This window comes from Varroa destructor, unplaced genomic scaffold (assembly GCF_002443255.2).
Source record: "Varroa destructor unplaced genomic scaffold, Vdes_3.0 BEIS01000003.1, whole genome shotgun sequence".
In the NCBI taxonomy this organism is placed as follows: Eukaryota; Metazoa; Arthropoda; class Arachnida; order Mesostigmata; family Varroidae; genus Varroa; species Varroa destructor.
In genome coordinates, this window is record NW_019211456.1 from 11,212,024 (window position 1) to 11,226,483 (window position 14,460).

Consider the following 14,460-nt stretch of genomic DNA (forward strand, 5'->3'; position numbering starts at 1 on the left):
TGACCTTAAACGTATTTAGTCTAATCTTTTACATCCCCATTAATATCGCCCTTTTTCGACAACTGAGGCGGTATTCAAACAGGTGCTAGAATAGCGAAGCGTAGTAGAAACCTAAAGAAATAAAAATGTTTGCTTAGATTGATGAGCCTCAATGCTAATTATTAGTTAGCCATGTGTTGCAGGAATTGCAAATGATTCCTGCAAAAGGTTTTATGCTCTTTCTAAATGTTTTTTTCTGGATATTTGTTATCAATTTAGCTATTTTTATAGGGGTAATTCTGTAAGGCATGCGCTTGAAGTGACACAAATATAACATAAACATACACCGCCTTTTTTCTATAGCTACCGTATTACTCACTTTATAGAAACGTTCCAGACCCGACTCGCGTCATATCTGAGCTGCTCAATGACGGTCTACAGGCGTAATTAGTCTATTAATTATACGTCATAATTAGCTATTGCTTAATGACAGCGAAGCGTGCCGCCAATCTATTTACACAATTCGCCAAGTGCATGTGGTGGCATAAAGTTATAGCTTTCGATTGCGTGAAATGCTACCGCAGCCCGATTTACCCGAATCGTTCGAACCACCTGCGAAATAGCCCTTGCGAATACATGCAAAACGGGCCTAGATACTGGTTGAATACATTGTCCCTGCGTACAAAGCTTCGGAAGGGGCCGTTAGAGGCTTCTTTTACTCCTAGTCTTGCAGCCAGTGAAAGCCAGCGCAGCGACACAGTGGCGCAAGCCCTGACCAGAGATAGACAAAAGGTGAGAGAAAGCGGCAAAAAGAGGAAAGGAGCTCACGGATGCGTGAAAACGCATAGTCCAGACGAAGGGTAGTAGAGCAGACGTATACGCCTGCACCGCATCCTGTGCTGTACGAACGAAAAAACGAAGCGGGAGACAACGCAATGAGAGTGCGACGGAAGAAGCTGCCGCTTGAAAAAGAGTTCAGAAGTTCTCCCAAATCCTATTCTATCCGCCACGTCCGCGCACGAACAGTCGACTCGTTTGCAGGACCTTGATGTTTTTCCTTTCCATTGGCGGCCAAGTCTGTCGGCTAGATTGGCCAAACGTCTCCGACCGACTCTGACTACGCACGTTCTAGTGAACACTCGTTGTCACATTTCCAAAGCAGACTTAGTCCTTCCTTTCCCATTCCAACGCGCACCTTTCTTTTTTACACCTTTTCTTTTACTTTTTTTGCCCCTCATTTCTTCAAGAAAGGAAAGAGAAAAAGCTGCCTCTTTAGCGCGTTTTGCAGTAACCTCCGCAGGCCGTTTTCTCGTAGAAATACAGAGCAGACGTACTGCTATTGCTGCTGTTGATGGCGCAAGGATGGAAGGTCTGGGAGGTGGCTAGCTCCCTTTGAACGTGTTGCGTTTTCGTGCGCAGCAAAAAGGTCGAGCCGCCGTAGTTGCCTGTCGCCATGCAAATGAAGACACGAAGAGATACGACTGGAAAAACACATGAAAATCACACATGTGCTAGCAAAGATACGCTGGCCGACCCATGCGTCCATAGACGCTCATGAAGAAAAACAGAAAAGGTAGAGAAAAGATTCTCACCAGTAGTCGGACAGCACAGCACAGCAGGTCTTGGCTCTATCGATAACCCAGCCCAGATTCTGTGGCCCGGAAAGTCGAGCGAAGCTTTCCGAGCGAACCTGACCTCTGAAGCTTCGTTGCACAAAAAAAATTGGATAGATTTTTTACCAAACGACCAAAAGCAAGCAACCAATGAACGAGTAAGCGGCTAGATAAAGAAAAAAAAGCTTTGGGTGCCCTCGTTGGGCTTCTGTCGGTTTTCTTCGGTCGAATATAGCACATTTCTTCTACTCAAAGATATGAAAAAATCTGCCATTGTTGCGTATATCCCTTGCGCATCATCTTACCGAGTGCGTATGCACTAGGTACAGAGTGTTCGTCGAGTATTTAACGTATGACAACCGTTTTTGAATTGCTCATGAGCCGAGAAGTAAGGCGGAGTAACAGACACGGAACTGGTGATAAAAGACATTTGCAGTAACAGAATCGAGAAACCCAGTTGAGTCTTTAATTACTGAATTAGTGTTAGGTTTACTAAATAGTACTTCTAAGCTACATTCGCTTTCTGCTATCGTAGAACCAGTTTCGATTGTAATTAAAATTACACGAACACGGTGTATTATACAAGCATAGAGTTCTGCGACATAGTCCGTAACGTTTGCTGAAAATTTTCTCGTTGTGCAAAGCAGTATCATATTATAGCGAACTCAGGCTCCGAAAGGCCTACTGATTTTGCTCCCAGTCTGGATTGTTACGTACTAGCTACCATGAAATACGAATCCTCATTCCAGTTTTGCCCACACGGTAGCCCTTGAAAGGGCTATACTCCAGCGCGTAGTAAAAGCTGACATGTGGAATGCGAATGCTGTGGGCAAACGTTAAGTACGCGAAACGCGCGGGAAGGTTGAATGGTCTAGCAAAGCCTGCTGATGTGTTTCTGCTCCGCCAATTCTGTTATTAAGACAGGCATGAGTGCTTTAATTGGATTTGATTCATGTCGACTATTGTTCGTCTATACAAACATTTGTGTGCTAATTAAATTCAATTTGCGTATTCTAATGCTGTGTTTACTTCGAGGAATTTATGTGGAAAAGCTTGTCCAGTTACATCGTAAAATAACCCATTGGCAGATTTTTTAATCAGCCGCTTTGTGGTAGTAACAGAAATCAGAGATATTCTTCGTTATGCTTTATCGCTCTTGATACAGTATCTGATAGATGAGTGCTTTTTATCTTCTTTCTCACTAAATATATACAGTAAGCTTGTACTTTTGAGAGAATCGGTAGCCTCAGAGGCGTGTCTGCTTCAATTCAACGGCGATCATGAGAATAAGAATAGTTAGCGTTGCTTTCCGAAACCGAAGAGTCATAGTCGATTATCACGAAGTAGAAATGACCAACCGTGACTCTGAGCGGTAATTTTTTTTAGTTTACAATTGAGTTGGAACTCGCTATTTGTATACGATATGTATGGCAGATAGCTCCAGATTTTCTATTACATGTTGAATCTGGGAGAAGTTGCTTGTTCGAAGTACGGTTCGAATTCTGCCTGGTTAGTATATAGAAAGATCCTCAATCGCCTTTAGCTGTTCAATTCATTCAGTTTGTAATAGCGAAAATACGATACAAAACAAAGTATCGCAATACTTTCTCTTTGCTATCTAACTACTACGCTAAGGGTCTAGGTAGTTATTCGTTGTGTATATATCAAACATATACCAAACCATGGCCCAAGCTGATAAACGGGTCCAGGGTCCCGTCTGCATAATGCATTTGCCCTTAACCTCCAAAAAAAAACAGACTCGCGAATATCTCTAAGAAATGTTCCAGTTATAGCCGCGTTACAATCCGTTAAATTATCAAGTGATCTATGATGTATTTCCTTTGAGAGACGGTCGAAACCGGTTATCGACTAGAAAAAATCAATAGTCTATTTGTTTGTTTGAAATTAACCACTTAGTTGCTAATTTAACATTTCTCTCAGATATAATTCAAGTTAGATAATTCCACACTTGCAAGCAACGTCCTAGGTATTAGATTGAATCCGGCGAGAAAACTTGGATTCCTGACCAAAAGTGGGCTACTTTGTCACGCATTTCTGCTACCCACATTAGACCTAGCTGGACAATAGTCAGTTTCTCCGAGCGAGCTGCTAAATCTAGCATTTGTAAAATATCTGCATCGTCTGCTATATTATCTGATCAGTAATAAGCGCAGTAGCTAGTTCATCAAACGACACTTTAACGGAGCTCGTTAAAGCTCGCTGGGACCTTTACATTGGGATCAAACCTAGTCTGAAGATCTTACGTTCGACTAAAGAGCAAAACACCGTCTTCTTGTAACCTGTAATCCTAGAATCAAACACATCAAATTAACTTTCAAACACGAAGGTTAGTCATAGGAGTAAATCAATTTTATGGCACTAACGAAGAGAAATCTTAATTTCATAGTTGTTTTTTTTTTTAATTTTCAATGTATTTATTATTACACGTGATCATTTAACGTTCGTGTGAGGAAGATAATTCTGTAAAGGTACGATTACCCATACGAAATCGATCGAAGCCACCATTTGTAACGCAAATCCTTTATACGGTGCAGGTTCAATCTAGCGTAACCTGCGAATTAGGTTTGACTCGATTTATTTTAACAAACAACTTAAGTCTGTGTTATGAACACCCAGATGAATAGAGATGTAGGGGGTTAACTGAGAAGAAAGAGAGTCATCGAGAGGTTATTTCCGTAATGTTTTTAAAGCCATCTGTCATATGTATTGTTGTATTAGAATCCTTACTAACATAACGTTTTGCAGTTAAAAGTTAGAGGGAGTAATGAAATGTACTTTTCTTCATCAAATTATCGAGTCATGGCACTGAACAGTACGACAAAAAAAGGATTTTTTTTTAGGTGTAATTTTATCGGTTTTTTGGAGACCAGTATCCTACTTAAAAGCTGTATTTTGTTGCAGGTGTCAATCAGATCTCCAGGCAAGCTAAATTTTCGTTTCGATCATTTGGAGTTTTGCACCAACCATCCTTTAAGCATTCTGTGTCTATCAAAATGTGTTCGCCCTCCTACGTAGGCACGTATAGGCCTTACCGTGCGTTTTTCGTTCCAAGGCGATTTGTTCCTTGGACGTCTCTCTTGCCGGATTATTGCTATGAAAAATAGAGGGATTACAGCATATTGACGGTGTTTTTCTGTCGTCACATAACAATAGGTAGCTATGAAAGCCCCATTTATCTGGGTGGAGTAGAGGGCCGATCGATACAGCTTGAAGGTAATAGGATAATAACTACGCTTCGAACATGCTCAACCGCATATGCTTCAGAACAAACGCCACATAAGTCAGAGTTTACTAGCTTATATATACATACAAAGAAAGCTGACACCGAGAAAGACTTATAGATGTATTTTCTATTATGTAATTTACCATTGTTATGCTTTACATAACAGGCCTTGTCGAGCAGTGTGCAAATATTCGCGAAAAGCACTATTATAAAGCGGAAATTAGGCGTACAAAAAAAAAGTTGATTAAGTTCAGACAAAACAACGAAGGCGGCCGCTGATCCCACTCTGACCTCGTGTGTGCTCACAACGAATCTGTATCAGGAACACAACATTTTTTAAATATCATCTCATTTTCAATAGTTTTATAACACTTAACTACGGGTGTTACTTGTTTCCGCCGTCACACGTTTTCTAATCAAGACTGTCTGCTGTGACACTCTAAGGCTAAATAAAAAGTTCCAGATTCTGCTTTCCAATTGCTCCAAAAGCTGCGGAGCTGCTGAGTAGTCTCGAAACTACGCACAATCAAAAGGAACAACCAGATTTTAGTCAATTTAACACCTTCTAATTTCGCAAATCATCTTCAATGCATAGCACAGAAGCTCTATTCATAATCAATTTACACGCTGCTTGATATTGTTAGCAGAAAACAACGTTATAAAGAAGATTACGAAGTATAAAACTCTAGGCTAGTAAAAAGCTATTTTACCGAGGTACATTGGATATAATGACAGTTTCAACACACTTACAACACGCCTATATTCTAAAAAAAATCAACGAAATATATAAAACAACGATATTTTCTTCGGGCTTATAATTGTTCATATATAAATATAACTTTCAGTATAGTTAGTTTCTGTATTGTTATTTGTTGCATGTTTATTGCTACATATTTTAGCTGTGAAATATTAAATCTATCTTTAGCGGATTTCTTTTTGGCCTGGCTGCTACCAAAATATGGATAGCTGAGCCGACCTCTACATAGCACCCACATGTTCTACCTCAACGTAATTGCAAAAAAATCGAGTGTTTCTTGCTGCTCCGGCAAGTTTACAGAAGCAATCTCTTGTAGTATCAATAGGATTATGAAAATTAATTAAAATATAACCACTCAATTAGGCGACTATCGATATCAGTAGAGCTTTAATTTCTGTATTGACTGCAATATTCTTTGTTCGCGCAACAACGTAGTATTATGTATCAAATATTAATAAACTTAAATAAATAATTAAAAAGACAGCGAGTTTTATAAAGGATACATAATTCGTAAGTATTAATATACAGCTTCCATATAGTAAGTCTAAGCATCTTACGTAAGAAATCTAAGTTGTATCGGTAGCTGTCAGTTGTTGGCAAGGGTGCATAGAGCTATATTTAGGCGTGGAACACTGTTTGTATGCTCAGACTATACAGATGTCTTGTGATGGCGAACGCATGTAGAATAAAAACACTGGAAGATAGCTCTGTTTATGCTCCTGCATCGTTCGGAGTACCTGTGACGAAGGAAATAACTTCTCCTGGCCGAGAACTTCCGCGAAACAACTCATTTTTGTGGTTGGACGCCTCTTTCAAATGTCGAATCGACTAGCATCGCCAACAGTTGATAGGTTTTCGCTCATAAAAAGTTTTATTCTCTAGAACCCAATTTTCAGTAGCAGTTACAGTTGATTAGAAGAGTAATAACAATTGTCTCAGCTGAGCTATATGGAATATCTTTGTTTACTGGTAGGCCCGCATCCGTCTTAGCGTTGATCTAACTAATCTGATTTCATACTCATTAGCTGCTGATACGCAGCAACGGTTGTCCTGCTCTACGTAGGCCGTTTCTCCATTCGGATATCTCGCCAATCTAATTACCTATCCTAAATATATATCATTAAATATGTATTGTGATAAAGCGAGACAATACATCTCGTACCTATGCCCTAGAAGCGTCAATTATTACATATTTTGCTACGTATAAACGATACCTGAAGTCTGTGGTGAAATGATACGTTGCGTTCAGTTTTGCCAGCGGTACGTTTCTCATTCGGTGCAATCGCGAAATGGATCAACGTTTGATATATCCACACATCCGTTTCTGGAAAGAAAGCCCCGCGGGCCCGAAGCGAATAAACGATGCACACGATTATAGTGTACTTTGCATATTACCGCGTTTTGAGAAATTCATTTCGGTTGCGTTATAACCATGTTGATAACGAGATCGTCATTAAAGAAATCAGGCTGACACTTTTTCGTCCGTACTACGTAAGCCTTATAATTCCGTCGTCGTTCTGGTTGACCACAGTATGACATACGACCGCGAAGCAACGATGTAAGTAAGGAATATTTTCAGAGGACTTATCGATGCTGAATTATATTGTTCACAGCCTAGAGCCACTAGAATTCAGTAAACCTGAATCCCCACTGCGACTTGCGCAAGAAATCGCTTGTTGTCAGGTTTATCCCGACCCACGATGCGTTCAGAGTAGTTAGGATCATGAAGAATACGGCAAATCGGTCTACAGCGATCGTTGAACAAAATTTTGACACAAGACAAATTCGCCATTGTTCAAGCTGCGAGCCATTCGACGCACTGCGTACGTCTTGCGAGTTCAAGCAACTTACGCACCGTACTTGCTTGAAAAACCCGAACTACAACTGGGACTCCAGCTTTCAGTCCATCGATATTAATTCAGCCAACTAGTGTAAGCTGTCAGTCAGCATCAGAATGACGCTCCACACGAGATCTTTTAACCCTGTCCAATCTGTTCCAAAAAAGCTAGTTAGATACGTAATTCGATGACACTTAGCACCTAAGGAAAAGCCTATAGCCTGTCTCAGTTCCTCGAGGTCCCCGTATGAACAGATAACCCGAAAATAACACAGGTCCACTTTTTAAATTGTGATTTAAGAGATGAAAATTTACTAAATTTCTCAAAGTTTTCAATACGGCCCCCCGAGGTCCCCTGATGTGATAACCATACGAATCGTCAACGGTAAAGTGTATAGTTCCAAGTCGGAGACTCATTATACTGAAGTGGGCGTTGGCCTGGAGATGATCAAGGGCATTGAGCAGGCCTCTATCGCACACTGTGACAAGAGCAGCAGTTTACGTCCACTTTTGTACGGTGACCCCCTGAACAGGTTACTTAACTTTCTACCAAAAAAATCCCATGCTCTAAAGTGCAGACTAAGTCAGTAATAGAACAAGCTACGGTCTTCGTATTAGCCCTTAGCTGAGTATTTGTTGTAAATTCGTACATCGGCTCGATAATATGAGCAGTCCTATTTCCTTCCATACGCGTGCGAAAGAATTCGCGTACTTAACGTACTCGGCGCTCGAAATGGTGTTGAATAGGTAAAGTAAAGCAAGTTTCTCGCACAACTAACTAGCGGTATCATTTGTGAGGAGTTGATTGGTAAAGTTAGATAAAATAGTGTGCCTGTTCCAGATTACTGGAACTGACTGCCACCTATCTAGTTAGTTTGCCTTCAAATTTTTTAGAAGCCGATGCGGAGCGAGGTTATGCATTGTTAGGAACTTTATATTGTGACAAGTGTTAATAATAGAAATTTCAATTACATCTGTATAAATCATAAACATATTACCTGACTCAAGCTGTCTTATCTTTGATAAGAATCCATGAAAAATCTAAATACCTTATAAATGATATAAAATAACAAGTACTTGAGATACTAACGAAATTCTATAAACATCGTCAAATAGTGTTACAGAGATAAAGGCTAAATCTAAAATAATAGTAGATTTACTACTTAACTGTAATCCTCCCAATTGTAACACTTTTCAACATACTATGACGTATGATATACGTATAGTACGTCAAAGAGAAGCTCAAGGTGGCTAATACAGATCTTTTTGAGTGCGTCATCACGCCAACCGTAGCTAACGAACGTGTTGCTACGCTGCTTTAAATGTTAGCACTGGTAAAGATTATCAGAAATAACGAATTAAAAAAAAACGAAAATATAATCAAGGCTAAGAGTTACTTGTGTTTACATTTTTGCCCTTGAAATTTAACGAGCCTCTGAGAAGGAAGATAAAAATGCCCAGATGCAATATACCACCAGACAAAGAAAGTGGCAACGATTTGCGTTGAGAGTGTTACAGGTGAATGCGATGATTAACGCCGTGCTGCGCACTGAAATGCTGCATACTGACGTCTGAAATAAAATCTCCAAAGGTTACCCCAGATGGTTGTATCACGTAACTTTTGAAAAAAGAAGGATTTTCAATGCCTTTGTTGCATTCCGTGACAGTTTCTGTACCCATAGCGTATACGTACATACAAGAGCTAAACGTAGTAAAGATGGAAAGTTTTAAGGAACAAAAGTAGGTCGATATTATTGCGACGATATATAGATTTAATAAATTAGTACCTTTAACAAATACCTATAGTTCAAATAGTTCTTTAGACATTATACGCTCTGCTAAAAGGAACGGCGGCTAGCAGCATCGGAGCTTTAACTGAAAGGAAAAACAATTCATCCCCAAATCAAACATTCAGTATATATATGTATATGAAGATCTTACCACTGCGCTTGCTATTGCACAACTGAAATTTTCCAGTGGGTGTAGTAACGCTCCTTTCAAATCCTGCGTGTAAGAGCTACAAGCACGTATTTCTCCTTTGTTATATATGAATAAGCTAAATTCGGGTGTTGCGTCCTTTATATTCGATTGTTGTCATATTGCATCCCGCAACTAAAATGGACAGAACCATTCTGGGTATCTGGGCTTTTTCGCCAAATCATTTGAATTTGTTTATTCTCTTTATTTAGCCATGTGTAAATGCACGTAGAACACGTAGCTTGCGTCGATATCCATTGAGCTCGATGAGACACTTTTCAAACAAGAGTTCAATGGAGATGTCTTGTAAAGGCTATGCCTTTACAACTTCATGTATATTGAAATAAGTCGCTTAAGAATTACTTGACCGTAGCCGGAGCGAAGTAATCTTCAAGCAAAGCGTTATGTTTGACGTTTTTTTCTGTATATGAGATAACCGTCAAGTCAACCAACACGACGTGAGACCATGAATAAACTAACCATTTTACACCAAGTTTACTAACCCAGCCTTTTAGTGAATCTTGAAAATAAAGTAAAATGTGTTTTTATACGTTCTTATTTCATACTTTACAGAAACAGCTCAGATAAACTTTGATCGGCGTATCGTGTAACCATTTTCAAAAACGTCAAGCATACATAATTCATGCATGTTATTACTGTTAACATGCAATCAATCCCGTGAACGGAATTTACTACGTCTTCTACTTCAATGTAATACAAAAAGCCGCAAACGAGCATGTGAGTTTGCAGAGCTCTCAAGACTGTCACAACTGCCGAAGGTGACGTTCTTAGTGAAACCCACGTTCACGGTAGTGGTCATTTTTTGAGTAAAATACACATTGTAGAACAAAGGCAGTTGAAATAGTAGACCAATAAGGACTACTCATAAATTGTGAGTGCCAACAATGAGGTAGCATATGAAAGTGAACCAGTTCCTCGTCGCAAAGCAAAACAGAATGATAGAATATCGTTGTGTCTTATGAAGTTAATCGCCCTACACGGTCGAAATGAGCACTGAGTAATGATTTGTTGCGAAGCCGTCAGTTGTAAGCCCTCGGCTGAGTATGTAGTTTGTATCTCAGTTTCTTTGCAAACAATTTACAGTGCAAGACAAGAAGTATCTGTCCGTATTTTCTTCAAATAAAAACTGAAACTTTCTTTCCTATATACTCGTACGATAAGCGCTTTTTGTAATGTGGAAAGGAAACCTTATAGTTATATAGAATTAATGAATTTAAAAAAGCCAAAAAAACCTTAAAAAAGTTATTACAATTTTGCCAAATTTCAAATGGGTACTTCAAAGCGGCGTTTTTTTTTCTAATTCCATCTATTACAGATGAATAAGTTCTGTTCGTATTTTATACACTGCCGTCTAGCATTGAAATCCATTGTCTACATTTTTTTGGAATACGATTTTTTTACACAGCCGTTTACGGATCGAACGTCATCAATTTCTAGTGGAGGTCGTCATCAAACTATATATATATATATATATAGCCTTACAAGCAATTAGAATTCACAATGATTAAAGTAGTTCAAGACTTTAAGACAGCTTACTACAACTACTAAGTGTGACTTTTTATCCTACATTATACATAAAATGTTAAAAACATCGGGTAATATATACCTCGAGATGCCCTTAGACCCAAAGCTCGTTTATGTATAGCTTGCGGAACTTCATACGTGGGCAGAAGCAATATCGGTTACCTATAGGACAGAAATTTAATTCTCTCAGTCTACTCATTAGAAAATGAAGATGTTCTTCTCACTGCAAAACATTCAAAAGGATCTGATGTCGATGTCTCCGTATAACCTGCTTAGCTTCGTGACGCATTTACTCTGCTCGTGCAGAATCAGACCTTGGCAAAAGGTCAGCGTGTGGAGTCTGACTATCTCTAGCGCGCAGCTAACTTGGTTTGCACTCAAATACTGCATGTTCAGTATTTTAACCTTAAATCATTATTGATATCATTGAAGTCATTCATGAGTTCACCCTAAAATGAAATCCACATCTATCATAACATAATTATATCAGTGGTTATCTAACAATTTTCGAAGGAGATGCAACACCATCGGTGTTTCTGATCTATGTAAAAGCAAGATGTTTTCTACTGTAAATTTTTTATTTTTACGAAAATTGTACGGAAATTATTGTTCACTGATTTTAGGTTATTTTAGAAGCTAAAACAGATCATGTCTCTTGCTGATCTAAGAATAGTTAGTTTCTCCTTGGGCTTTCGTTATAGCGCACTTAACATATAGCGTTTAGATATGCTACCCGACGACATACTACCTATAGCAGAGTTACAATGGTAACACTGGGAAATGTTTTACCCAAAACTGGCCGATGTTCCGTTCAGTCATAATTGTACGGTTCCTCTTGCCTCTTCCTATTGTCTCTTTACGAAATGAACACTGCCTACCGAATTCGGACGTTCCCGACTCGCTAAAACCAGTCCTTAGTAAACATCAATGTGAAACAGGCTACATAATAACAGATACCTATCAAGAAGTTGTGCGTATCAACCAGCATTTAATCGGCTTAATTCAATACCGGCAGTTGCTTAAAAAAACAGACAGTATTTTGAAACGAGGACTCTAATCATCCAGTTTATATTTTATTTTCTATAAATGCGCGAAAACAACGCGATGTGACGAAGTTCCCTCTGCATGAGCCTTCGGTTACCAAATGCAGAGTTCGGAAAAGGCTCGTTCTTTCCAAGAAGATAGACTTCCAGAAGAGTTCCATAGTCAACCATATTTAGGAAAACACAGTAGCTACTACGGCAGTGATAAAACGTTCGCGTATCAAAGACTGTAATTTAGTAGAGTAGGTTGGAACTCTTGCCGCTGTATTATATGAATCTTTTGGACTCCATTTACATATTGAGAGTTATTTTAAACCTTCACATCTCTGGCTGTTCCTTTAGCCCAAAAATCGTTGCTGCAAAAAAAAACGTATATTGGAAGGTAAACAACTTTTACGTACAACTTTGACGAGAGGTATAGGCTAACTCTGGTCCCGAAGTGGGAAATATCGCCTCACAAAGCTCTAGTTTTATAGCTGTAAGCCATATATATATATATATATATATATATATATATATATATATATATATATATATGCATGTCTGGTTTAAGCGATCGAAGTTGGGGCGTTCAAGCAATTACTATTTTAATTTTGCAAAATTTTCTGCAATGAGACGTTACGGGCTTCGTTCGAAACACTGACACATACTGAGTAGTATTCAATCCAAACGTACAAAAAATTTTATTGCAAATTTTGGTATGCGTTTACGCAGATAAAATTTGCTTCTGGAGCGGTTTGTAAGTTAGAGATACAACTAGCCAAGTGCCAATTAAATGCTAGGTTCCTAGCATTTTATGTATCGTTGCCGCTAGACTGAGATACAGCTGTATAAGTATAAAAGCTTGGGAATTAAAAAAGTTCGAACCCATTCCATGTATTTAGGAGTAATTGGAATCCTATGTCCGGCTCCTAAAAGCCACATTGGCTAAACAGCTTTAGAACACTGTTTATGCATCTTGACGATTTCGGCAAATGAACACATCTCATCCTTTGTACCGTGTACAAATCGAACCGGGCATAGAACCTGAAAAAGTAACGGCAAAAATTCTATTAAAACGATTAGATAACTGATACTTCCCTTTCAGGTTTGCCAAACATAACGCACATTGCACTTTGCTCGAATTGGCTATATTATCCATTATTTAATCCTCATGTCTGTAGATAGTTGGACATACATTTGACTTAAAACTCGCCTAAGTGTGGTAGGTAGCCAGCTGGTACTAATGAAATAAGTGACTGCTTCTCAAAAAAAAACAACGGAACAAGCATGTATACCTGTTTACTTACATAAGGTACGTTGTCAATATTTCGAAAAGGACCAAGCCCCCACGGATTCACATCGAATGTTGGACGTAGTGCTTTGAAACCGCTTACTATAGCACCCTGTAACACGAGGTTGCAGAACAGGAACCAATACTTATCCGCAGCAACACAATTTGGTCCGGGTTAATGTTGAAATGATCACACACACATGTGCAAGTACAGCTTCAATGTCAAACAACAGAGCCGCTATAAAAAGAAATTGTAAAAAAAAAATGTACATATGAAATGTAGGCTTTCGATTATATTGTCCATCGTGCGGTACATGCATCAGTACGACTTAATGTTTTCCCTGCTGTTATTGTATCACTGTATTACTTTCGTGACCTGTTAAGATGAATCAAGAACGAAGACTTCGGGAGTCCATTTGCTAAACCAGTATATTAAACAGAATGAGGTGCTATCAGCTTATAGCTAATTCATTGTTATTATTTCGATAAGTATGTTTATACTGGGAAGTGAACGTTAATGCAGAGATAACATACGTATTCAAGTTCGTATACGGCCGACAATCATTGTCTCAGATGGTTGGCTTGCAGCAGAAAACGATGTATGTCTCAGACTCGAACCCAAACCAACGACAGCACTCTTACATTTTCAATTTATTGAATCTACTAATAGAAGAGGGCTGGCTTATTCGTCATAGCATACGTTATACAGTATCATTAACGACTTCACTAGAGCTATCGACCGATTTTCCACGACAACGATACAAGTACCACCTAATAACTTACTGTGTTTTCTATAGAAATCGTTTGCTTCGTCCAGACAAGCCATAACCGGTATAATCAAAGTACGGAAGTGAATATGAATGCGGTACCAAGATCGTCAGCGCCTAAATGGCAATATATCACAGTTGCTCGATGATCGCACCTCACCAAGGGCTGCGCCGTTGCAGCTTCCATCTACGTAGAAAATCGACATCAGATGCCTGTATTAAACTTGCACATCTGAGTTTGTACGACAGCTGTTGCAATAGTAAAACTCCACCCAGCACAACAATTATACGAAGTCCTGTTCGATGCTGTAGTTGAATATAGAGATTCCATCTGTAAATGTCTGGGCATTTCTGTTGGCCTCAAGACGTGCGCGCTATAGGGTCATCGAGGCCTGGGTAATTTGATTTGCCTGTCCTATTCCAGA